General features: G+C 46.0%; 1 protein-coding gene across 1 annotated transcript in view; it reads left to right on the forward strand.

The window, feature by feature from the left end:
• The first annotated feature begins 4497 nt into the window (after nucleotides 1-4497).
• Nucleotides 4498-26446, forward strand: part of LRRN2 (leucine rich repeat neuronal 2) — a 41966-nt gene continuing 20017 nt past the window's right edge. The window contains exon 1 of the mRNA XM_056558095.1: nucleotides 4498-4697. The gene's annotated coding sequence lies outside the window, so the exon portion shown is untranslated. The remainder of the gene's footprint in view (nucleotides 4698-26446) is intronic.

The raw sequence follows: 26446 nt of genomic DNA on the forward strand, positions 1-26446 counted from the left end.
TCCTGCCATGCGGCTAATGGAGGCTGGTTGAAACTCTTCTTATTTGAGCTTTTAATCTACTATATCTGTTTTAGCATGCACTTTGTATTTTCTGGTTTTAGCCATGTTTATGTTTAAGCTGTGTTTATTTAGTCGGTTTTAGGATTTGTATATCCTTTCTGTGATGTGTCTGTTCACACTGTGTATTCTCTTGTATCCGTTTATGTGAAGTTCTGTGTTTTATATTTCTGTTTTCCTACTGGGCCAGCATCCTGACCAAACTGCAGTGTGTGCCGCTGGTCAGTAGTCTATTTGGATTTATTATTAATCGCTTTTCCTATAGTGGAGTGTCCACTTTGTCTGTCCAGTGTGAATAGTGTCCTATGTTAGGCATCCCTGTCAGAGGCAGGACACAGTCAGAGGCTATATGCACAGCAGAGGTGAGTTATCATGTTAGGGTCCCATCCGATATGAGGCCACCTCCGTGGGGTGGATGGGGGGACACATTTTGATCAAAAAGTGCGCTAAGAGCCTCAATTTTTTGACCAAGAGTGCTGTTGCAAGTTTCTTTTTTGTACATTTTGTATTTGCCACAGCAGCGGGCACCTGTGTATTAGGTTGTTGTGCTGGCTATTTTTCCTTTTGTTTTTACTTTGTAAGTTGGGGGGTGTGGCACCCTCTTTAGCCGTGCACCCCACCCTTCTCAGACTGGAGGTGGTTTAGTCAATGGCTGATCCAACATGTCACACAGTCAGAGGCTATATGCACAGCAGAGGTGAGTTATCATGTTAGGGTCCCATCCGATATGAGGCCACCTCCGCGTGGTGGATGGGGGGACACATTTTGATCAAAAAGTGCGCTAAGAGCCTCCATTTTGTGACCAAGAGTGCTGTTGCAACTTTCTTTTTTGTACATTTTGTATTTGCCCCAGCAATGGGCACCTGTGTATTAGGTTGTTGTGCTGGCTACTTTTCCTTTTGTTTTTACTTTGTAAGTTGGGGGGTGTGGCACCCTCTTTAGCCGTGCACTCCACCCTTCTCAGACTGGAGGTGGTTTAGTCAATGGCTGATCCAACATGTCACACAGTCAGAGGCTATATGCACAGCAGAGGTGAGTTATCATGTTAGGGTCCCATCCAATATGAGGCCACCTCCGCGTGGTGGATGGGGGGACACATTTTGATCAAAAAGTGCGCTAAGAGCCTCCATTTTGTGACCAAGAGTGCTGTTGCAACTTTCTTTTTTGTACATTTTGTATTTGCCACAGCAGCGGGCACCTGTGTATTAGGTTGTTGTGCTGGCTATTTTTCCTTTTGTTTTTACTTTGTAAGTTGGGGGGGTGTGGCACCCTCTTTAGCCGTGCACCCCACCCTTCTCAGATTGGAGGTGGTTTAGTCAATGGCTGATCCAACCTGTCACACAGTCAGAGGCTATATGCACAGCAGAGGTGAGTTATCATGTTAGGGTCCCATCCGATATGAGGCCACCTCCGTGGGGTGGATGGGGGGACACATTTTGATCAAAAAGTGCGCTAAGAGCCTCAATTTTTTGACCAAGAGTGCTGTTGCAACTTTCTTTTTTGTACATTTTGTATTTGCTACAGCAGCGGGCACCTGTGTATTAGGTTGTTGTGCTGGCTATTTTTCCTTTTGTTTTTACTTTGTAAGTTGGGGGGTGTGGCACCCTCTTTAGCCGTGCACCCCACCCTTCTCAGACTGGAGGTGGTTTAGTCAATGGCTGATCCAACATGTCACACATTCAGAGGCTATATGCACAGCAGAGGTGAGTTATCATGTTAGGGTCCCATCCAATATGAGGCCACCTCCGCGTGGTGGATGGGGGGACACATTTTGATCAAAAAGTGCGCTAAGAGCCTCCATTTTGTGACCAAGAGTGCTGTTGCAACTTTCTTTTTTGTACATTTTGTATTTGCCACAGCAGCGGGCACCTGTGTATTAGGTTGTTGTGCTGGCTATTTTTCCTTTTGTTTTTACTTTGTAAGTTGGGGGGTGTGGCACCCTCTTTATCCGTGCACCCCACCCTTCTCAGATTGGAGGTGGTTTAGTCAATGGCTGATCCAACCTGTCACACAGTCAGAGGCTATATGCACAGCAGAGGTGAGTTATCATGTTAGGGTCCCATCCGATATGAGGCCACCTCCGCGGGGTGGATGGGGGGACACATTTTGATCAAAAAGTGCGCTAAGAGTCTCCATTTTTTGACCAAGAGTGCTGTTGCAACTTTCTTTTTTGTACATTTTGTATTTGCCACAGCAGCGGGCACCTGTGTATTAGGTTGTTGTGCTGGCTATTTTTCCTTTTGTTTTTACTTTGTAAATTGGGGGTGTGGCACCCTCTTTAGCCGTGCACCCCACCCTTCTCAGACTGGAGGTGGTTTAGTCAAAGGCTGATCCAACATGTCACACAGTCAGAGGCTATATGCACAGCAGAGGTGAGTTATCATGTTAGGGTCCCATCCGATATGAGGCCACCTCCGTGTGGTGGATGGGGGGACACATTTTGATCAAAAAGTGCGCTAAGAGCCTCCATTTTGTGATCAAGAGTGCTGTTGCAACTTTCTTTTTTGTACATTTTGTATTTGCCCCAGCAACGGGCACCTGTGTATTAGGTTGTTGTGCTGGCTATTTTTCCTTTTGTTTTTACTTTGTAAGTTGGGGGGTGTGGCACCCTCTTTAGCCGTGCACCCCACCCTTCTCAGACTGGAGGTGGTTTAGTCAATGGCTGATCCAACATGTCACACAGTCAGAGGCTATATGCACAGCAGAGGTGAGTTATCATGTTAGGGTCCCATCCGATATGAGGCCACCTCCGCGTGGTGGATGGGGGGACACATTTTGATCAAAAAGTGCGCTAAGAGCCTCCATTTTTTGACCAAGAGTGCTGTTGCAACTTTCTTTTTTGTCCAACTATCCAAAGCTACAAGTCCCAGCATTGCAGAACTGCCTTAGGATGATACACATTAATAACAAAGGAGGATGTAAGTTACACACTCACCATATTGTCTTTGGTGGTAGAGTACAGGCAATCTTCAATAATCACAGCCTACATCCAGAGAGGAAAGGGTTATAGAGCAGGGCTGCCAGGCTCGCCCGCCCAAGAGCAGTGAGTCAAAATGGTGAGGGAGGGGGAGGAGTCATCAACGTGCAGGCAAGAGAGGACACGCCCCTTCCCTTTGACAAAATGGAAAAGACATTGAGCAGCTGTAATATGCTATTTTTTTGTGAAATATTGATGATAGAGACATCAAAATTAGATGTACATGATCAGGAAGAGGTACTGAGTAACATATAACAGGTTTTTTTTTTTGTGGGATCTGACAGGTACAATATAGTACAGGCACAATATAGATAAATACATTGACATTAACTCTCTAGTAACATTAATGCACTATGCAAAGCCTTTTACTCTCAGCTACACGACAACTTCTTCAAGCTCGAACACTACATATAACTTTTACCATGAACCAAATAGTGCTTATCTCTTGTGTTATTTGGTGTGAAACATGCTTCTCTGTAACATCTATCCATGCAAGTATGTGTGTGTTGTCTGTGTGTATACTACAGACTCTTGATGTTCCTGTCACATAAGCCACATGAAATGATGTCACCACACTTTTTTTGTGGTTTTACTGCAGCTTTGTTGATGTAGGTGTTTTATCTCTTCTCACTCACTCTCCTTTTCCTCCTTGTCACTAAGTTATCTCTTCCCCTGTACAAAGATCTGTGTTGTATTTCGGACCTTTCCTATCAGAACTTGACGCTTTGCACTGATCCAGCAGACTACATGAGCCATTGCAGACAATGACACGCACAGGTGCAAAGCAGAGGGTTGCAAATCCATATGAGGATAATAAATGGTTAGCCTGCTGTCTGTCAATGTCATGCATTTTACAGATCTTGTATCATCTCTCACCCACAAATTATCACTTAGTTTCCTAGCAACCAGCCTGAACGGAGAGGTTGGGGTGAGGGGATTAAGAGGGGATTCATATGATTGATGAAAAGGAATGTGGTAATGAGATTTTAATCTGCAGATTTACCTATCCGTGGCCTCAAATTTACATGGCTCTATGGCCTTAGCAATATCATTTGGATTCTGATATGTTGATTTCCTTGAAAAAAGAAATCAGATAAAATGGTTTATTTGTATGCATATCACACCTTTTCCTAGAGTGGATATGATAAACCAGCCACGTGATGAAAAGAAGAAGAAATAACAGTGATCATGACAGGTGAAACAGCCATTTTTTTACTGTGCATGTTATATATCAAGGTATGCTGTCCAAAATCCCAGCCACAGGTTGGCATCAGATGTTTTATGTGCAGGGACAGTTATGCAGTGGTGAGTGCTTGCCACTGGTTGGCACTGCCCCCTACCTTTACCCTGCGTTTGTGTGTATGATTGCAAATCAGTGGGCTTGGAAATGGAAGCTGCCCCTCCTCCCATCCTGCTCCCCCCCCCCCTCCATCTCTGCTTCTGCATCCCACTCACATCTTCCAGAGAAGAGAGAGGGAGAATACAGTCTGCAGTGCCAAGGAAAAAGGGCAGTGTGGGTGTCACTGGAGGACTGGACTTGGCATCACGAGATATCAGGTTGGATGGTGAAAAGCATTTACCCATCCACCCAGACATTTGACAGATCATTCCTATGTGGAGAGCAAATAACACAGTGACTGCAGGCGGAAGGAGTATCCTGAAGGTAAACATCCTCTGTACACGGGCATCGATAAAAATTAGGCAGATTTATTAGATTTGGCACATCAATAACTTACCGACAGGAAAATGTTCATCGGAGCTGCCACACAATGTCTGTCAGTCCCCATTCCCTACTTTCCCTGCCTTCATGCTGTACGATATATCCGTCATGTATGTGTGCTTCAATACATTGTAGCTCTGGGAAAAAGCGAAGTATCAGTCTCAATATGCAAAAGCTGGTATTCACTGAAGGGTTAATGGAACCATCTTTTTTGTATAATTTATTATTTTACCGTCCCCCTTGTTGCTAGTAGGCAATATTGCTGCTACCAATTTTGAATTTAGGATGACTATTGTTACTATTTTTATGATTATTACTGTTGTATAATATTACACCAAGTTAGATATCCTCACATGTGAATCCCATGCCGTATCCTCCATTTTTACTGTATTAGTGATTGTATTAAATGCATTTGTTATTTGTAAATATACACTATGGAAAAATGAATTTTTTTAGTCATTTTCTTCCATCTTTTACAGTTGTTTGATCAATATATTTTCCCCTGAATACGCTTGACTGTTAGTACTGTGTGTATGTGACATGATGGGGTGCCACATGTTGCAGGCCTCATTCATTTCAGGCTGAATAGTGTAGGGTAGCCTAGGAATGTAAAGCAGATCAAATTATCTCTCACAGGATTTTCTGCTGAAAGTAGACACAGATCAGTCAATGAGAATTTTACATTTATTTGAGATTTATATATATCTGTATGAAAACATCTGCATGCATTTTATTTATATGTACATCTTACTGTATCTACAACATACATTAGATTTCCTAGTCTCACCAGGCAGTCTCTTTTTGTCGGGGTTTTAGGTCCCTTTCTCATATCCTTTTTATTCTCATGTCCCAATCCAAGTGACTGTTTATTCGCTCACGCTCATTCAGATACCTTTATGTCTTTTCGGCAAGTATCTGTTCCTCTTGCATAAAACCCCTCTGTCCCTTTACAGATGGTGTCTATATAGACTGTGTTTCCAACACAAGTAAATGTATGTTCCCATAGAGGTCTGGTGTGTTGGCTTTATGCCTTAGCAGGCCACATTTGATGCTTGTTTCTATGGAAACGGCACATTTTCTATCTTGGATTTGTGTGACAGGTCTGATGGTTCCTCGCTTCAGTGTGAGAAGTGTTCAGCACAAGATGGAGCCTCCTTCCTCTTACATTCTCATGATCGCACCACGATGCCTTTTCCCCCCATTAATGTGTCTGCCTCCTCTGTTCATCTGTTTTTATTGCCTTTACACTTGCACTGGCTCATTCCATCCAGCACACACATTATCTAAGGGGCAATTTTACAAATATTAAGTGAAAAAAAAGAAAAAAAAACAGTAATACAGAAAGCAATTTGAGGCACTGCAGCAGTGAATACGGGGAGCTATGGATTTAATATATACAATTATGAAGGCAATGGAAGGAAAGGCAGGTAGATTGCAGGGGAAAAGCATGTCTGACAATTATTTCATTATTATATGAATACATTGAAATAATTGGGTACTAGCAACAAATGCGTGGGCTCTGACGAAAGTTGTGCACAGGAAGGCTGTGACTCATTCTATACAGTCAAGTGTTATCAGCAGATGTAAGGGTTGGATTGGATGAAGCTTCTGCTCTTGTTTAGTTTAGAAACTGTTTTATCAAATTTAATCTACTGGTTCTTCCTTCAACTAAGTTGTAAATGGATTAAAGTTTTGGATCAGAGTTTGACAGAAAGTGCTTGATGTCATTTAGGGCAGAACTCAGCAATGAAAAATAGCCATTTTCATGGAAACAGTACTGCTACCAAAGTTTTTGGTAACTCATTCACACTTGCATACGTTGCTCCACCTTTTGTCTGTATGGAGTGGATGCAGAATAATCAGCGTGGTGCTATGGAGGTGTTCACACATGTGATGCCAGTTTCCTGCATGCATTGCATATGTATTGTATTGCCTGTGTAAGGGCTTGCCTGTACAATCTTTTCGGACAGTGACCTCAAGTATCATGTGTCACTACCTAGATAGTGTAAAACTGTGCAATCCTCCACCTCTGTACTAGCACAGCAATATCTTGCACAAGGAATCAGATTTACAATATCAAACATGGACCATGCTCTTGTTTCCAGTAAAGAGAAGGGTACTAGAATGTGGGGGTGGTGGGGGGCATTGACAGCACTTCTACAGAAGTGCTCACTTACTTTTAAAACTCTATTTGCACCACAAATCAGCATAAAACTAATTACATTTGAATGCACCATTAAGGCACTTGTTCACACAAGTAAAAGAAGCTCCGAAAGAAACTGCAAAAGAACTCCCAAAAGAAACTTGTTTGTTTTTTTTTTAGCTCCTGTTGACTTCAGTAGGGACATGACATATAATTTCTTTTTTGCTTTTCTCTTTTTCCAACATTCCCATTAAAATCAATGGGAGATGAAAAGCACACCTTATTTGGAGCTGCTATTTGAGCTTCTTAAGGGCTTCTTTCCCAGCTTCTTTTGCTCATGTAAGCATGCCGTAGGGTATTTGCACATGGGACAGTATTGCTGCAGAAATTCCAAACAAAATCTATTCTGAAATCCATAGCACATAGCGTCCCTGTGTATATATGCCCTAAAGCTGGGCTCATACATGGTATTTTGGTCAGTATTTTTAGCCCAAACCAGAAAACGTTTCCAAAAAGCCTCAAAATGTGACACCAGCCTTATTGTTGCATGAATGCCCCAATACAAGTGCAGGTACAGGAGTCCAGCACACAGGTTTGGCTTTCAGGACCATTTGCTGTGTACCAGGAGAACAGCAGAAAAGGTTCATATACGCTTACTAATAGAGAGTATTGCCAGCAGGGACTCTAATATATTGTACGTCTATCATGCTTAAACACCAGTGTATAGATTACATACAGAATCATTCCACTTGAAGGCGAGCTGTCTGTTCTGCTGACATGTCTGTTTTAGTAAATACGTGAATAACAATGATGAGCAACTTTCTTTTTGTGCCTGTCTTTTATTCCTGTAAATGTATGAATAAATTGACAGCCTTTTTTCCTCATAAAAGGATGACAATAGCGTTATATTTGGCACATGATACTATGGGGGGAAGAGGGTTGATGTTACAGATTTTGCATAGGGACCCAAAGTTATGGGGTCCTGGTGTCTCTGGACCAGAGACCAGGACCAGGTATCTCTGGATCAGCACTTTTCTGGACCAGAATGGGAAGAAAAATGGTTAAAAAAAAAGTTGAGGAGTGCATTTCAATAATACTGCAAGTTATTAACTGTCCCATAGATTAGCCAGAAACAATTTTATTTCACATTTAAAAAAAAAAAAAAAAAAAGAATAAAAAAAATAAATAAAATAAAGATATCAATGAACAAAAGACTGGGGAGTGGAAAGGGAGATAAGGGAAAAGGAAGATAAAAAGGATAAAAGACATAATACTGACATCATCAAACCATCAAATATCTTGTGCAGCAGTCTTAAAAGTGCAAAACGTAATGTACATATTAGTGGTTAAAGTAACAGTGTGACATAATTAAGGGTATTTTAATCATACCATACGTATTTATGCATGAACAGTAAAAGGGATTACCACTGAGCTAGTTACCACAGCTTACAATCATATTTGTGTCGGGATGCACACAGGGAAAAAGAACAATATTTTAAGGAGAACAAAATCTATTTTACATGTTTACATGACCTAAGGCTAAATTAGCCTTCTTTATTTTAAAGTGGTAAGGAAGTCAATCCATGATCTCCAAAAACTAAATCAGTAACTGAAGATGCTATAAGTTCCTCCATTTTCTGGAAGTAAAATATTTCTTGGAACCACTTTTGTACGGATGTGGGTTAGGAGTTTTTACAGGGGCATGGGATCATCATTCACGCTGCTAAAAAAAAGTGAATCTGAGTAGATTCCGGGATATACACTTTAAGGGTGCAAGAATCATGGAAAGCAATAAAACCAGCAAGTCATTTGGGATGAATATGCCCATTATATTACCAATCAGATCTACAGCCTTTTCTCAGATGAATTTTGTCTTCATGCCCAAAGCCTACCTACTGTGCTAGCATCCGTCTGTAGGAGATAACACATGCAGACCTGTAGGGTTTTTCTTCCAATGCAGCATGAATTTTGAGATTCTAATGTTCTACCCTGTGAATACGTACATCACACAGGGCTGCTGTATTTTAAATTACAATGCATTTTTTCATAGATGCTTAAAATATATTGGTTATCTTATTGCATGAATAGAATTTAGCTTCAATGACTTCAGGGTGCTACTAGGGCAGGAGAGCTAGTCTAGGCAATAGCTTTAATATGGCACTATTGCACAATGTCACTCCTTCATCCATTTGAGTCATATAGTAAAAGTATGTGCATATGGCAATGTGGCTTTTATGTGTCATCCATTCATTCATAGGGGCCATTGATCCATTTGCTTAACTCATGTTTAGACGAAGAGCTTAGTAAAATAATTAATCTGAATTTGACATTTGCACATAAGTCCTAGGTGTAATACATGACAATGTATTCAGCCCTACATGTACAAATATTTCAAGAATAAATAATGCTTATAGCAGAAGAAGACCTGTAGAGCTAATAGCAAAGCAATAGGCGCATCATACATTACTATTAGAAGAATAATATCTATTTGAACTGAATAGATAACTATGTGATTATTTAACAAATCACTACATTTTGACAGCCTGTACTACAGTCCATATTCATAGTTGAATTCACAGTTCTGCCAGCTATTGTGCTTAAATTATATGCAGGCTTAATGGTAATGCAAAGCTTACTCTGGTGATTTGCATTCTAGTAAGTTTAGTCTTCAGTAAGAAAAATGAACTGTCCCAGAATGCAGTGCAGTCAAGGTAAGACCATACAACTCTTCAGGAAGAGACGTCAGGGAGATTCAAAAACTGGTGCACTTGTATTGCACCAGTTTTGACATAGGATACATTCCCAACCTATAGCATAAGATTTACAGATAGTCCATATGACTCAGCACACCCCAAAATTAATACAGAGACCCTAAATAAAAATTGTACAAACCCCAGACAACACTGTATACAGATCCCAGGCCAGAATGCCAATGTACAAACCCCAGTGCCTGATGAAGGCCAGAGGCCTGATTTTCACCCAATCAATAAGATAGAGGTAGGCCAATATCTGAAACTGTCAGCATTTTTTACTTTACCAGTTCACCTAGTGAGTGTCTGAAACAAAACTGTATACACCAGTCCATGGCAGCTCCTGCTGCCATACTGTTGCCAGTCCCTCATATTTTATGTAGTGTATGTACTATTTTAGCTTTGAAACATATTGCCTATTTACCTAAATAACTTGTAAATATTAGACGAGCACCTGAAAAACACGGGAGAATAAAAAAGACAAAAAAAACATTAGTTACCAGATATATTCTTGGCCACTTCAGCACCATCGCTCTTCTACTCTTCGCTTTGTTTACTTAACTGCACTGCCTGTATACCCACATGACCACTGAAGAAGCACAGAGCAGCAGTGACCAAAAGCTGTCAGAATGTCTGACTTCCTGTACTGCAGAGATCACTCTTCAGTAGTCATCTCATTATCATCACCGGCAGGATTGTAATGAAAGTCAAAGGGGTTGTCCTGGATTTTGAGAAAACTGCCTAAGAGCAGAAAATGTTTTAAAAAAAACACTATGGGGGAGATTTATCATTGCTTTTAGAGCATTTTTTTGTCTATGTTTTGGCGAAGTTCAGGCGCAAGCAGCATATTTAGCGACTTTTATGCGTCTTTTGATATAGACAGTTTCACTCTTTTTACCTACACATAGAACTTTTTCTTTTTGACCATGCAGTGGTCACGTGTTTATTATTTGCGACTTTTGTCAAAAGTAGCTATTTTGTAAGCAAAGGTACTTTTGTAGGCGCAATGCTAAAATCTATTCTACCTTCCGCAATTCAGCCTTTAACCTCTTGTGGACGACAGCATCCCACTCCCCTTCTATGACACGCGCTCAGCTTCTGGCATCTCTAATGCCAGACATCACCGATCACGGTGATGCCTGGCTTTAACTCCTTAGACACCACAATTAAATTTGATAGTAGCGTCTAAAATGCAAGTAAAAAGGTCTCTGTGAAAGTAAGAAAAAACACCTAACCTGTCAAATTCAGGACCCGGGAAAGTGTCTACTTCCCTCCCTCACAAGCTCTAGAAAAAGTGTATGTGGTAGAGCTTTTCCTACCACAGCAGAGCTGCGAAAAATTCATCATCCTGCTGCACCTTCTTGATAAATAAGATGCCCGCTAGTCAAACCCACCACCCAAATAAATGTAGGAAAATAGCTCTACATAGACATTTTTTGATAAATCTGGGCCTATGAGTTAACTATCCATTAAATCCCCTGTGGCTTCAGTGCCACATACTATGACCACTATAGTCAATCACTGGCCTCAGTGAACTTGTGCCGTACATGAAGGCATTAATGCCTTAGCCAGTAGCCACAGTGGTCACTTGAATGATGTATGTGATGCCATTGCTGTATTTTAAAGCATATGCTCTTAGAAAAATGTTCTAATATCTCAGGCAACTCTGTTAATATGTATATATTGTCTAAAAAACATAGGATCAAATTATTTATAATAGATGATGGTCAGAACACTCCACTCTCCCATAGAAGTCAGCAAGTCATATGAATTTCGATGATCCACATGCTGTAGACCATAACTGTTACGCCGAGCGCTCCGGGTCCCCGCTCCTCCCCGGAGCGCTCGCCACATCCTCGCTACTGCAGCGCCCCGGTCAGATCCACTGACCGGGTGCGCTGCGATACCGCCTCCAGCCGGGATGCGATTCGCGATGCGGGTGGCGCCCGCTCGCGATGCGCACCCCGGCTCCCGTACCTGACTCGCTCTCCGTCGGTCCTGTCCCGGCGCGCGCGGCCCCGCTCCCTAGGGCGCGCGCGCGCCGGGTCTCTGCGATTTAAAGGGCCACTGCGCCGCTGATTGGCGCAGTTGGTCTAATTAGTGTGTTCACCTGTGCACTCCCTATGTATACCTCACTTCCCCTGCACTCCCTCGCCGGATCTTGTTGCCATCGTGCCAGTGAAAGCGTTCCCTTGTGTGTTCCTAGCCTGTGTTCCAGACCTCCTGCCGTTGCCCCTGACTACGATCCTTGCTGCCTGCCCCGACCTTCTGCTACGTCCGACCTTGCTCTTGTCTACTCCCTTGTACCGCGCCTATCTTCAGCAGTCAGAGAGGTTGAGCCGTTGCTAGTGGATACGACCTGGTTACTACCGCCGCTGCAAGACCATCCCGCTTTGCGGCGGGCTCTGGTGAAAACCAGTAGTAACTTAGAACCGGTCCACTAGCACGGTCCACGCCAATCCCTCTCTGGCACAGAGGATCCACCTCCTGCCAGCCGAATCGTGACAGTAGATCCGGCCATGGATCCCGCTGAAGTTCCACTGCCAGTTGTCGCCGACCTCACCACGGTGGTCGCCCAGCAGTCGCAACAGATAGCGCAACAAGGCCACCAGCTGTCTCAACTGACCGTGATGCTACAGCAGCTACTACCACAGCTTTAGCAATCATCTCCTCCGCCAGCTCCTGCACCTCCTCCGCAGCGAGTGGCCGCTTCCGGCCTACGACTTTCCTTGCCGGATAAATTTGATGGGGACTCTAAGTTTTGCCGTGGCTTTCTTTCACAATGTTCCCTGCACTTGGAGATGATGTCGGACCAGTTTCCTACTGAAAGGTCTAAGGTGGCTTTCGTAGTCAGCCTTCTGTCTGGGAAAGCTCTGTCATGGGCCACACCGCTCTGGGACCGCAATGACCCCGTCACTGCCTCTGTACACTCCTTCTTTTCGGAAATTCGAAGTGTCTTTGAGGAACCTGCCCGAGCCTCTTCTGCTGAGACTGCCCTGCTGAACCTGGTCCAGGGTAATTCTTCCGTTGGCGAGTACGCCATCCAATTCCGTACTCTTGCTTCCGAATTATCCTGGAATAATGAGGCCCTCTGCGCGACCTTTAAAAAAGGCCTATCCAGCAACATTAAAGATGTTCTGGCCGCACGAGAAATTCCTGCTAACCTACATGAACTCATTCATCTTGCCACTCGCATTGACATGCGTTTTTCCGAAAGGCGTCAGGAGCTCCGCCAGGATATGGACTTTGTTCGCACGAGGCGTTTTTTCTCCCCGGCTCCTCTCTCCTCTGGTCCTCTGCAATCCGTTCCTGTGCCTCCCGCCGTGGAGGCTATGCAAGTTGACCGGTCTCGCTTGACACCTCAAGAGAGGACACGACGCCGCATGGAGAATCTTTGCCTGTACTGTGCCGGTACCGAACACTTCCTGAAGGATTGTCCTATCCGTCCTCCCCGCCTGGAAAGACGTACGCTGACTCCGCACAAAGGTGACACAGTTCTTGATGTCAACTCTGCTTCTCCACGCCTTACTGTGCCTGTGCGGATATCTGCCTCTACCTTCTCCTTCTCTACTAAGGCCTTCTTGGATTCCGGATCTGCAGGAAATTTTATTTTGGCCTCTCTCATCAACAGGTTCAACATCCCTGTGACCAGTCTCGCCAGACCCCTCTACATCAATTGTGTTAACAATGAAAGATTGGACTGTGCCGTGCGTTACCGCACGGAACCCCTCCTAATGTGCATCGGACCTCATCACGAAAAAATTGAGTTTTTGGTCCTCTCCAATTGCACTTCCGAAATTCTCCTTGGACTACCAAGGCTTCAACGCCATTCCCCAACCCTTGATTGGTCCACAGGAGAGATCAAGACTGTCTTAAACCGGTTCCCAGTACTCCCTGCCGTGACCCTGTGGTTCCTCCTGTAACCGGTCTCCCTAAGGCTTATATGGACTATGCTGACGTATTTTGCAAAAAACAAGCTGAGACTTTACCTCCTCACAGGCCTTATGACTGTCCTATTGACCTCCTCCCGGGTACTACTCCACCCCGGGGCAGAATTTATCCTCTGTCCGCCCCAGAGACTCTTGCTATGTCTGAATACATCCAGGAAAATCTAAAAAAGGGGTTTATCCGCAAATCCTCCTCTCCTGCCGGAGCTGGATTTTTCTTTGTGTCCAAAAAAGATGGCTCCCTACGTCCTTGCATTGATTACCGCGGACTTAATAAAATCACGGTAAAGAACCGCTACCCCCTACCTCTTATCTCAGAACTCTTTGATCGCCTTCAAGGTGCCCACATCTTTACCAAACTGGACTTAAGAGGTGCTTATAATCTTATCCGCATCAGGGAGGGGGACGAATGGAAAACTGCATTTAACACCAGAGATGGACACTTTGAGTATCTGGTCATGCCCTTTGGCCTGTGCAACGCCCCTGCCGTCTTCCAAGACTTTGTTAATGAAATTTTTCGTGATCTCTTATATTCCTGTGTTGTTGTGTATCTGGACGATATTCTGATTTTTTCTGCCAACTTAGAAGAACATCGCCAGCATGTCCGCATGGTTCTTCAGAGACTTCGAGACAATCAACTTTATGCCAAAATGGAGAAATGTCTGTTTGAATGTCAATCTCTTCCTTTCCTAGGATACTTGGTCTCTGGCCAGGGACTACAAATGGACCCAGATAAACTCTCTGCCGTCTTAGATTGGCCACGCCCCTCCGGACTCCGTGCTATCCAACGTTTTTTGGGGTTTGCCAATTATTACAGACAATTTATTCCACATTTTTCCACTATTGTGGCTCCTATCGTGGCTTTAACCAAGAAGAATGCCAATCCTAAGTCCTGGTCTCCCCAAGCGGAAGACGCATTTAAACGGCTCAAGTCTGCCTTTTCTTCTGCTCCCGTGCTCTCCAGACCTGACCCATCTAAACCCTTCCTATTGGAGGTTGATGCCTCCTCTGTGGGAGCTGGAGCGGTTCTTCTACAAAAAGACTCTTCCGGGCATGCTGTTACTTGTGGTTTTTTTTCTAGGACCTTCTCTCCGGCGGAGAGGAACTACTCCATCGGGGATCGAGAACTACTGGCCATTAAATTGGCACTTGAGGAATGGAGGCATCTGCTGGAGGGATCAAAATTTCCAGTTATCATTTACACCGATCACAAGAATCTCTCCTATCTCCAGTCTGCCCAACGGCTGAATCCTCGCCAGGCCAGGTGGTCTTTGTTCTTTGCCCGTTTTAACTTTGAAATTCATTTTCGCCCTGCCGACAAGAACATTAGGGCCGATGCTCTCTCTCGTTCCTCGGATGCCTCGGAAGTAGAGGTCTCTCCGCAACACATCATTCCTCCTGACTGTCTGATCTCCACTTCTCCAGCCTCCATCAGGCAAACTCCTCCAGGGAAGACCTTCGTTTCTCCACGCCAACGTCTCGGGATTCTCAAATGGGGTCACTCCTCCCACCTCGCTGGCCATGCAGGCATCAAAAAGTCCTTGCAACTCATCTCTCGCTTCTATTGGTGGCCGACTCTGGAGACGGATGTTGTTGATTTTGTGCGGGCCTGTACTGTCTGTGCCCGGGATAAGACTCCTCGCCAGAGGCCTGCTGGTCTCCTTCATCCTCTGCCTGTCCCCGAACAGCCTTGGTCTCTGATTGGTATGGACTTTATTACAGACTTACCCCCATCCCGTGGCAACACTGTTGTTTGGGTGGTCGTTGATCGATTTTCCAAGATGGCACATTTTATTCCTCTTCCTGGTCTTCCTTCAGCGCCTCAGTTGGCAAAACAATTTTTTGTACACATTTTTCGTCTTCACGGTTTGCCCACGCAGATCACCTCGGACAGAGGCGTTCAATTCGTGTCAAAATTCTGGAGGGCTCTCTGTAAACAACTCAAGATTAAATTAAACTTCTCTTCTGCTTATCATCCTCAATCCAATGGGCAAGTAGAAAGAATTAACCAGGTCCTGGGTGACTATTTACGGCATTTTGTTTCCTCCCGCCAGGATGACTGGGCAGATCTTCTACCATGGGCCGAATTCTCGTACAACTTCAGAGTCTCTGAATCTTCCTCTAAATCCCCATTTTTCGTGGTGTACGGCCGTCACCCTCTTCCCCCCCTCCCTACTCCCTTGCCCTCTGGTTTGCCCGCTGTAGATGAAGTGACTCGTGATCTTTCCACCATATGGAAGGAGACCCAAAATTCTCTTTTACAGGCTTCATCTCACATGAAAAAGTTTGCCGATAAGAAAAGAAGAGCTCCCCCCATTTTTTCTCCCGGAGACAAGGTATGGCTCTCCGCTAAATATGTCCGCTTTCGTGTCCCCAGTTACAAACTGGGACCACGCTATCTTGGTCCTTTCAAAGTCTTGTGCCAAATTAATCCTGTCTCTTACAAACTTCTTCTTCCTCCTTCTCTTCGTATTCCCAATGCCTTTCATGTCTCTCTCCTTAAACCACTCATCATCAACCGTTTCTCTCCCAAAATTGTTTCTCCCACTCCTGTTTCCGGTTCTTCTGACATCTTCTCAGTTAAGGAGATACTGGCCTCCAAGACGGTCAGAGGGAAAAAATTTTTTTTAGTCGATTGGGAGGGCTGTGGTCCTGAAGAGAGATCCTGGGAACCTGAGGACAACATCCTTGACAAAAGTCTGGTCCTCAGGTTCTCAGGCCCCAAGAAGAGGGGGAGACCCAAGGGGGGGGGTACTGTTACGCCGAGCGCTCCGGGTCCCCGCTCCTCCCCGGAGCGCTCGCCACATCCTCGCTACTGCAGCGCCCCGGTCAGATCCACTGACCGGGTGCGCTGCGATACCGCCTCCAGCCGGGATGCGATTCGCGATGCGGGTGGTGCCCGCTCGCGATGCGCACCCCGGCTCCCGTACCTGACTCGCTCTCCGTCGGTCCTGTCCCGGCGCGCGCGGCCCCGCTCCCTAGGGCGCGCGCGCGTCGGGTCTCTGCGATTTAAAGGGCCACTGCGCCGCTGATTGGCGCAGTTGGTCTAATTAGTGTGTTCACCTGTGCACTCCCTATGTATACCTCACTTCCCCTGCACTCCCTCGCCGGATCTTGTTGCCATCGTGCCAGTGAAAGCGTTCCCTTGTGTGTTCCTAGCCTGTGTTCCAGACCTCCTGCCGCTGCCCCTGACTACGATCCTTGCTGCCTGCCCCGACCTTCTGCTACGTCCGACCTTGCTCTTGTCTACTCCCTTGTACCGCGCCTATCTTCAGCAGTCAGAGAGGTTGAGCCGTTGCTAGTGGATACGACCTGGTTACTACCGCCGCTGCAAGATCATCCCGCTTTGCGGCGGGCTCTGGTGAAAACCAGTAGTAACTTAGAACCGGTCCACTAGCACGGTCCACGCCAATCCCTCTCTGGCACAGAGGATCCACCTCCTGCCAGCCGAATCGTGACAATAACGTAGAATCCTGTACACTGGTATTCGGCCAATATGGCTGCCCCCATAATCATGTACAGAACATAGAATAAAAAATATATCAAATTAAAAAGACATTCAAAACGTAGACTATGTATCAGAATTTATCAGAATCTGTATTTGTTTAATAAAAAAGGCGATACATTACCTATAATACTTTAAAAAAAAAAAACTCACTGAAATCTAAATCTGAATGTTTATTTTTGTTTCCATTTTTAAAATTTTGTACTAAGAGGCTCATTTAAGTAATGTATAAAAACTTTTGATAAGCAACAAAATTGTAAAATAAGCATTAAGACTCACTGCTCTGAGATCCTTTCTTTTCCTATTACTTTGTCAATTAATCGTGCTTCACACCCATCATTGTCACATATAGATCTAGTTTAATGATAAGTATTACTATAGGATGTAGAGACAGGGCACAAAGTACGAATAGTTACTGTAACTAGAAGTAAATGCATACAAGAAAGAAAGAAGAGATCAAAAGAAGTAGAAATGTACTTTTTTGCACAGGGTCAAGATAGGGCCAGAGAAGGGGGGCACATTATTTAATCTTAGCCATAGGCACCAAAACAACTTGTCCTAATTCTGCAGAAACTCTTCTTTATTCACACAGCAATATGCACAGCCCAGCAAAACCAGTTTACAAAGAATAAATATTGGCTTTGACCTACAACCTAAAATAAAGACAACAAGCTAAATTCTTTGTTAAATGGGGGCAGTTACAGCTTTATTTTAAGGTGGAATCCAACCATTAATTTTGCAAAGAGCCAAAACAGAAATATACTGTATAGTCAACATTACTTTGAAGCTGTATGCTGTTCACTGGACTCCCGGCGAGCAAATCCGCCATCAAAGCTCCACTATCTGTATATCATTGACTAACTGACTGCTGTGACTTGAATATTCACAAGGACAAAACAGTATATAATAGCAACTAGGAAAGAGAAAACAGCCATAAACACTAAGCCTGTACAAAATGTAAACCATAACAGAGAAAGCAGAAGGAGAAGCAGGCAAGAATGTTCTCCAGGGCCTCTTAATGAGAAGAAAAAGAGTTACCTAAAACAGGCTTCACTTACCACAGGGTCTAAACCATGTCATGGCAAGGCAACAGGAAATAAGACAGTAGACAACTGCACATGTTCTTTTCTCCATCCTGTTTGCTAACGTCCCCCCCCCCCCCCCCCCCCATCCAAAAGGTGTAGTTACCAGACAAGTGACACTGCAAAACCAATCCACAAACAACTACTTTGTACAAAAACACCAGGAGCTCAGGTATAACTTCTAGGTGTCCATGACTTCTAGCTGACCATGGTCCCACCGCATTGCTGCAGTCACCAAGACTTTCACCAAACAATTGGGCTCCACTAAACTCCAGAGAAGGGGTTGCCCTTCAAATCTGCTCCGGATGCAGCTGTCTAACTTTCTTCCAACAAAGGGCCCTGAACCAAATTTGGTAAGGGCTGTGAGATGCAGGACAGATGCCATTACCCTAGGGCCAGATGGCATAAACCCCTTGTATTCGTGACGCCAGGGCGTGGTTTATCCTCAATACCACCCGAAGGTATACCGATGGATCCTGGGCCAAGTAACGTACAATGGTAACTTTACTGAGTGACAGATGGTACAGTCTATACAGTGTAGCCAGGCCCACGGAGGTGACCACTGACTTCAGAGACCTTAAGGGCTTGCTGGGACATGCAGTGGTTTTGGACAATTTAGTGCAGGCCACGTTGACTTGACAATAGATGACAGTAACTGACTTGACTTGACTGGAGACAGACTAAGCTGTGACTTTAGCTTACTTGTAGACTTGTAGCTTGTGACATGACTCACGTGACAACTGATGATTACATGTTAAACTTTCTTAAAGATACAACATACATAACATAGGGGATAATATACAATATACAGTAGAACAGATCCAGGGGGGCCCAGGGGACTCTGCAGGGAGGCTGCCTGACAGGGCAGCAAGGGTATGGGGTAACAATTCCTGTACTTGCCCACCACAAACTCCCCCTCTTAAACACAGCCGTCCTCGGCGCCCAGTCTTAGAGGATGGATGACTGGAAGTGGCCACTGGGGCCTAGACTGACAGTTCCTGGGGCATTATTATCGAATGTCCTTTACAGGTCTGAAAAAAAATAACTGAGACGAGTCCATGTAACATTTTTGTGAAAACGTCCATGCATGTTCCTTTCAATGATTGGACATAAACATGTGGGATTCATTACCCTTATAACTACACTTTTATCTAATTTAATATACTTGAGTCGGATCAGGCTGCCTGAGGCTCTCTACCTGATGCCTTAGTTACTGGGGCCCCTCGGCACTAACAGCTTCTCCCCAGAACTCTATACATGTTTTTATATACCATACCAGTATTACCCTTACATACAGCAACTCTGTCGCTCTACGTGCTTTATTTATATTTTCAGGGGAACCCTCTGGCCAGGAGAGTACCCTGTACATGTGGATGTATTCCTTATATCTTATATCTAGCTGGTAGTTGTCCTTGCATCTCAGGAGCTGGTATTAGTTCAGGACTGGCTAGACTCAGAGTGTCTGGCAGCTGTGCTGGAGAGGCTGGTGACAGGGTTGGCACTCTGGAGACTGGTGTATAGGCTGGAGCCAACGGGGACAAGACTGGGAGGTCTAATGTGGGTGGAACCAGCCCTGGGGTTGGTGAGACACAGAAAATCGCAGGCTGATTTGGAGAAAACATGGGGAAATCCATAGATGGGTGGATTCCCTTGCCTGGGACATACTCTCTCACAGGTCTGACAGCAGGAGGAGGCGGCGCTGGGAGCATTGGTAGATCTTCTTTGGGACATAACTCGAATCAATTCCAGTGAATGACTTGTGGCTCATACCCAGGTTTTTGCACTTCGTAGACATGAGACTCAGCATAGGGTATGGCCGTCACTGTGTACGGTTCTGTCTCCCAGATAGAGTCTAGCTTGTTGGTCCTTGGAAACTTCCATAGCCAGACTTTATCGCCCAATTGAAGTGGTTTGGCAGAGGCATGACAGTTATAGTCCTCTTGTTGTCTCTGTTGAGCCTCGCCCAACTTCTTGTTGACAATTTCTTTGGCTTCTTGGATCCTTCTCTGGTGGTCAGAGACCCATTCTAGGGAGGTTTGCGGAGAGTTGTTGAATGGGGTCCGAAGCCCAAATGCCCGGTCTTTAGGCAGCTGCCCATGTCACCCCATCATCAAGTAGAAAGGGGTATACCACATAGAACAATGGACTGTGTTGTTATATATCTCCAGTAATTTGGGCAGCAGTCAGGGCCACTCTTTTTGTCTTGACACAGAGGCTTCTCGCAACATGTGGATCAAGACTTGATTGATGCGCTCACAGAGCCCATTCCCCTGGGGATGGTAAGTGGTAGTCCGGAGTTTCTTACAGGCATGAAATTGACATGACTCTTGGAAGAGTTGGGCCTCGAACGCTGTTCCTCTGTCCATTAGGACAGACTACGGCCACCCAAGGGTTTGCACCCAATTGGAGTAGAACATCTGGGTCGCTGTCTTGGCTGTGAGATCTTTGACGGGTACAATCAGGGGCGGACATATCGCCTGTGCAGCCGGTTCAGCTGCACAGGGGCCCAGCGTGGGAGGGGGCCCGGCCCGCCCTCACACGCTGGGCCGGTCCTACCATCGGACCCAGTGCACAGGGCCGCCATCAGGGGGTAAACCCATACACTTGTATGGGGCCCGGAGCTTCAGGGAGGCCCGGACGTCCCTGTACTTTTTTTTTTCCGGCTAGTCAGTGAGTGACTGCGACTGTCACTCACTGACTCCTGGCTGGGTACCCGTCAGAACTATGACCGGGCCTCATAGTCTGGGGGGCCCGCAGGACTATGAGGCCCGCTCTTTCTAGGGCGCGGGCCCCTTAAGAAGTACGGCAGGGCCGGACAGGCCAGGGGCTGATGGGAGTCGACGTGCCCCGCGCAGGCACGCACGTCTACTCCAGTCACCTGACCTGTCCCGGCGCGATCTCCAGTCCAGCAGCCTCCCGACGGATCCTCCCCGTGCAGTGACACTCTGACAGGAGCAGCAGCTGCACCGAACCCCGGCATGGTAAGTTAACGGGGTGTGTGTGTGTGTGTGGGGGGGGGGGGGTTGGATGGGGGCTATGTTGTTTGCAGACTACAATGGTGATGAGAGGTGCAGGGGAACTGGTGCTTGGGGTGTTATAGGGGTGATGAGAGGGGGGGGGGGTTATGGGGGTAATGAGAGGTGCAGGGGGTGTTATGGGGGGATGAGAGGTGCAGGGGGTGTTATGGGGGGATGAAAGGTGCATGGGGAGGTTATGGGGGTGATGAGAGGTGCAGGGGGTTATGGGGGTAATGAGAGGTGCAGGGGGTGTTATGGGGGGGATGAGAGGTGCAGGGGGTGTTATGGGGGGGATGAAAGGTGCATGGGGAGGTTATGGGGGTGATGAGAGGTGCAGGGGGGTTATGGGGGTGATGAGAGATGCAGGGGGGGTTATGGGGGTAATGAGAGGTGCAGGGGGGTGTTATGGGGGGGATGAGAGGTGCAGGGGGTGTTATGGGGGGATGAAAGGTGCATGGGGAGGTTATGGGGGTGATGAGAGGTGCAGGGGGGTTATGGGGGTGATGAGAGATGCAGGGGGGGTTATGGGGGTAATGAGAGGTGCAGGGGGGTGTTATGGGGGGGATGAGAGGTGCAGGGGGTGTTATGGGGGGATGAAAGGTGCATGGGGAGGTTATGGGGGTGATGAGAGGTGCAGGGGGGTTATGGGGGTGATGAGAGATGCAGGGGGGGTTATGGGGGTAATGAGAGGTGCAGGGGGGTGTTATGGGGGGGATGAGAGGTGCAGGGGGTGTTATGGGGGGATGAAAGGTGCATGGGGAGGTTATGGGGGTGATGAGAGGTGCAGGGGGGTTATGGGGGTGATGAGAGATGCAGGGGGGTTATGGGAGTGATGAGAGATGCAGGGGGTGTTATGGGGGTGATGAGGGGGGGGGTGTTATGGGGTGATGAGAGGTGCAGGGGGGGTTATGGGGGTGATAAGAGGTGCAGGAGGGTGTTATGGGGGTGAAGAGAGGTGCAGGGGGTTGTTATGGGGGTGGTGAGATATGCAGGGGGCATTATAATAGTGATGAGGAGAGGTGCGGGGGTTATAATAGTGATGAGGAGAGGTGCGGGGGTTATAGTAGTGATGAGGAGAGGTGTGTGGGGGGGGTTATAGTAGTGATGAGGAGAGGTGTGTGGGGGGGGGTTATAGTAGTGATGAGGAGAGGTGCGGGGGTTATAGTAGTGATGAGGAGAGGTGTGTGCGGGGGTTATAGTAGTGATGAGGAGAGGTGTGGGGGGGGTTATAGTAGTGATGAGAGGTGCCTGGGGGGGGTTATAGTAGTGATGAGGAGAGGTGTGGGGGGGTTATAGTAATGATGAGGAGAGGTGCGGGGGTGGTTATAGTAGTGTTGAGGAGAGGTTTGGCAGGGGTTATGGGGGTGATGAGGAATGATGAGGACACAGAGGATAAGAGGTATTATATTTAGTGGGTATAGTGTGTGGCAGGATTATATTTAGTGGGTACAGTGTATAGCAGTATTATATTCAGGGTACAGTGTGTGGCAGGATTATATTTAGTGGGTACAGTGTATAGCAGTATTATACTCAGGTTACAGTGTATAGCATTATTATATTCAGGGTACGGTGTGTGGCAGGATTATATTTAGTGGGCACAGTGTGTAGCAGTATTATATTCAGGGTACAGTGTATAGTATTATTATATTCAGGGTACAGTGTATAGCAGTATTATATTCAGGGTACAGTGTGTGGCAATATTATATTTAGTGGGTACAATGTGTGGCAGTATTATATTCGGAGTACAGTGTGTGGCAGTATTATATTCAGGTTACAGTGTGTAGCAGGATTATATTTAGTGGATACAGTGTATAGCAGTATTATATTTAGTGGGTACAGTGTACAGCAGTATTGTATTCAGGTTACAGTGTCTGGCAATATTATATTTAGGGTACAGTGTGGGGCAGTATTTTATTTAGGGTACAGTGTGTGACAGTATTTTATTTAGGGTACTGTGTGGGGCAGTATTATATTTAGTGGGTACAGTGAATAGCAGTATTATATTTAGTGGGTACAGTGTATGGCAGTATGCTATTCATGGTACAGTGTGTGGCAGGATTATATTCAGGGTACAGTGTGTGGCAGGATTATATTTAGTGGGTACAGTGTATAGCAGTATTATATTCAGGGTACAGTGTGGGGCAGTATTTTATTTAGGTTACACTTTCTGGCAAGGTTATAATGATTATTGTCTTCATGCAGAGGATGAGGATCTGCTGACAGTGAGGAGCCAATGATGTCTGCATGTCAGACTCTGCAGAGAAGATGGAGCTGGGGGAAGACCTGGTCTCTGGACGAGATGAAGAAGAAAAGAAGACGTCACTCAGGTCACTGACATCATTGTGTGTTCTTATGACTGTCCCATCAGAGCTGTAGTCACTTGTAAGTTCTGCAGTGATGATGGGTAAAACTGTGTCCAATCTGTGTCTCTTCAGCTGTTACAAAACTACAACTCCCATTGCCTGATGCTCTCCAGACATGATGGGAGTTTTAGCTTTCCAACAACTGGAGAACCACTTCAACCGAGGTGATCGGTGGGGGTCTCATGCCTTGAGTTGTGTAAGGGGCCCCGAAATTTCTGATGGCAGCCCTGCCAGTGCACATATGACAGGGAAACCAGTCTTGCCCAGTCACTAAACTGCTACTTACATCTGCCCATGGGGACTTCCTGGCTGAGGTGCGTGCAGTGAGTGACGTCATCGCAAGCACCTGGACGCTGACGTCCAGCGCAGAGCGTGCGATGATGTCACTTATAGCGCGCACCTCTGCCAGGAAGTCCCCATGGGCAAATGTAAGTAGTGCAGGCCAGGTAAGAGTGTGTGGGTGAGTGAGAGTGTGTGTGTGTGTGTTTGTTGGGGTTATGCTACGCTACCTTATGTGGGGAATCTATGCTACCTAATGTGGGGAATATATGCTATGCTACCTAATGTGGGGAATCTATGCTACCTAATGTGGGGAATATATGCTATGCTACCTAATGTGGGGAATCTATGCTACCTAATGTGGGGAATATATGCTATGCTACCTAATGTGGGGAATCTTTGCTACACTACCTAATGTGGGGAATATATGCTACGCTACCTAATGTGGGGAATCTATGCCATGCTACCTAATGTGGGGAATATATGCTATGCTACGCTACCTAATGTGGGGCTACGCTACCTAATGTAGGGAATCTATGCTACGCTACCTAATGTGGGGAATATATGCTGCGCTACCTAATGTGGGGAATATATGCTACGCTACCTAATGTGGGGAAATTATGCTATGTTACCTAATGTGGGGAAACTATGCAATGCTACCTAATGTGGGGAATATATGCTACCTAATGTGGGGAATCTATGCTACCTAATGTGGGGGAACTGCTGCCTATCTAATGCAGATTGTGAGTTGCAGTGCAATTTTTTGGCATATTACTTTTTTTTTTGGGGGGGGGGGGGGGGGCCCAGGCACATTCTTTGCACAGGGGCCCTCTGTTGTCTGTGTCCGCCCCTGGGTACAATGACAACCCATTTAGAGTAATGATCCACCATGGTGAGTGCATAAGTTTACCCGGACTCAATCACTTGGATAGCCAGTCTTTTGAAAACGGGGAAAGACATGTTGGTGTTTTTGGACCGCTAACATTCTCAGCTTGGCTTTGTCCCACTTATTATGAGCCCCATCAATTAGTCTGTCCTTTAACACCTTGTTGCCCTGCTCGGGAGTTATACCATCTAATGTTTGGATAGTCTCTAGGTCATTCTGTAGGGCTACGGCATATGCTCTCAAGTTTTCACCTGGCTTTAGTCGCCTTTCATACAACCGGAGATGTACCTCTGATGGAGAATGTGACTCAAATACCTAGTACAGTCCTTCAAAGCTCTACAGTCGCCTTCTCGGAGGCTGGCCAGGTGTGTACTTCCTCTAATGCTGGTCCCTGTAGTTGTCCTGTGAGCAATTGCACCTGTTTATTAGGAGGGAAAGAGTAAAAGACAAACGAACTTAGGATCTTCTCTTTGAAATCCCTCAAGGTGGAGGGGTTTCCATTGTAGGTAGGAAGGACAGGGTTCCCCATGAATGCTGGTGCAGACGCTGGAACACCAGGACTGTTGATGTTGACTGCTGGCAGGGCGGGCAGGGTCCCGACCGCTGGGGCAGGTGATGACCTTGCTGCTGGAGATAAAAGGGCGCTGCCTCTTGGTTGATCTGGAGTTCTGGGTTCTGACATCATGTTGACTTTTGAGTGTGCTGTCGCTTTAAGAGAAATATGGTGCTTTCCCCTTTAAGATGCTTGCTGAAGTGCTGCAGCGGTTTTGACTTTACTAATGGGGGTACTGTAATGGATGCTCCCCCTCTATTTTGCAGGCACCTGGTTGTGAATAGTCTTGCGATCAGACTTGCAGGCACTAACAGGTTAACACTGACAGCTGCTGACACCGGAGACTTAATACTGACAATGGTTGGTGTTTGCAGAGTCTGCGCTGCAGCGGGTGCTTGACAGATAACAGCAGAGACTAGCGCAGGAGCTGGAGCTTTCAATATGGCTGCGCCCAGGGAACTTCCGGTTTCGGTCTGGTCGGCAAAATCTTCCCCTGCTTTTTGGTTCCTCCATGCTGTACTGAAGAGGCGTCACTGCTGGAGACTGACAGGGCGAAGCTGTGACCACTTGCGCGCGGTAGGCACCGGACCAAGTTAACCCTTTCAGGTGCCAACTCTTCAGTTCACAATAGTAAATATCAGTCCTTTCTTCACCTCCCCCTTTATTTCACAATCACCTTGGGTAAAACACTTTTCACTGGTAAAGTCCCGCACACTTTCTGGCACAAATTTTTTTGCATCGGCATGCGATTTTCTGACAGTACTGGACACAATTCAGACTAAAGGAGGAATTTTCGCATAAGGTGCACACCCGTATCCTGTTCATAGGATGCCAAAAGTTGTGGTAAGGGGTGTGAGATGCAGGGCAGATGGAATTACCCTAGGGGCAGATGACATTAACCCCTTGTATTAGTAAAGACAGGGTATGGTTTATCCTCAATACCACCCAAAGGTATACCGCTGGATCCTACGCTAGGCACAGGGGCAATAATGACTCCGACGCCAAGTTATGGACAATGGTAGCTTTACTGAGTGACAGATGGTATAGTCTATACTGAACTGTATAGACTATACCATCTGTCACTCAGTTCATAGGAGGTGACCAGTGACTTCAGAGACCTTAAGGGCTTGCTGGGACTTTCAGTGGTTTTGGACAATTTAGAGCAGG

This window comes from Hyla sarda, chromosome 2 (genome assembly GCF_029499605.1).
Source record: "Hyla sarda isolate aHylSar1 chromosome 2, aHylSar1.hap1, whole genome shotgun sequence".
Taxonomy (NCBI): domain Eukaryota; kingdom Metazoa; phylum Chordata; class Amphibia; order Anura; family Hylidae; genus Hyla; species Hyla sarda.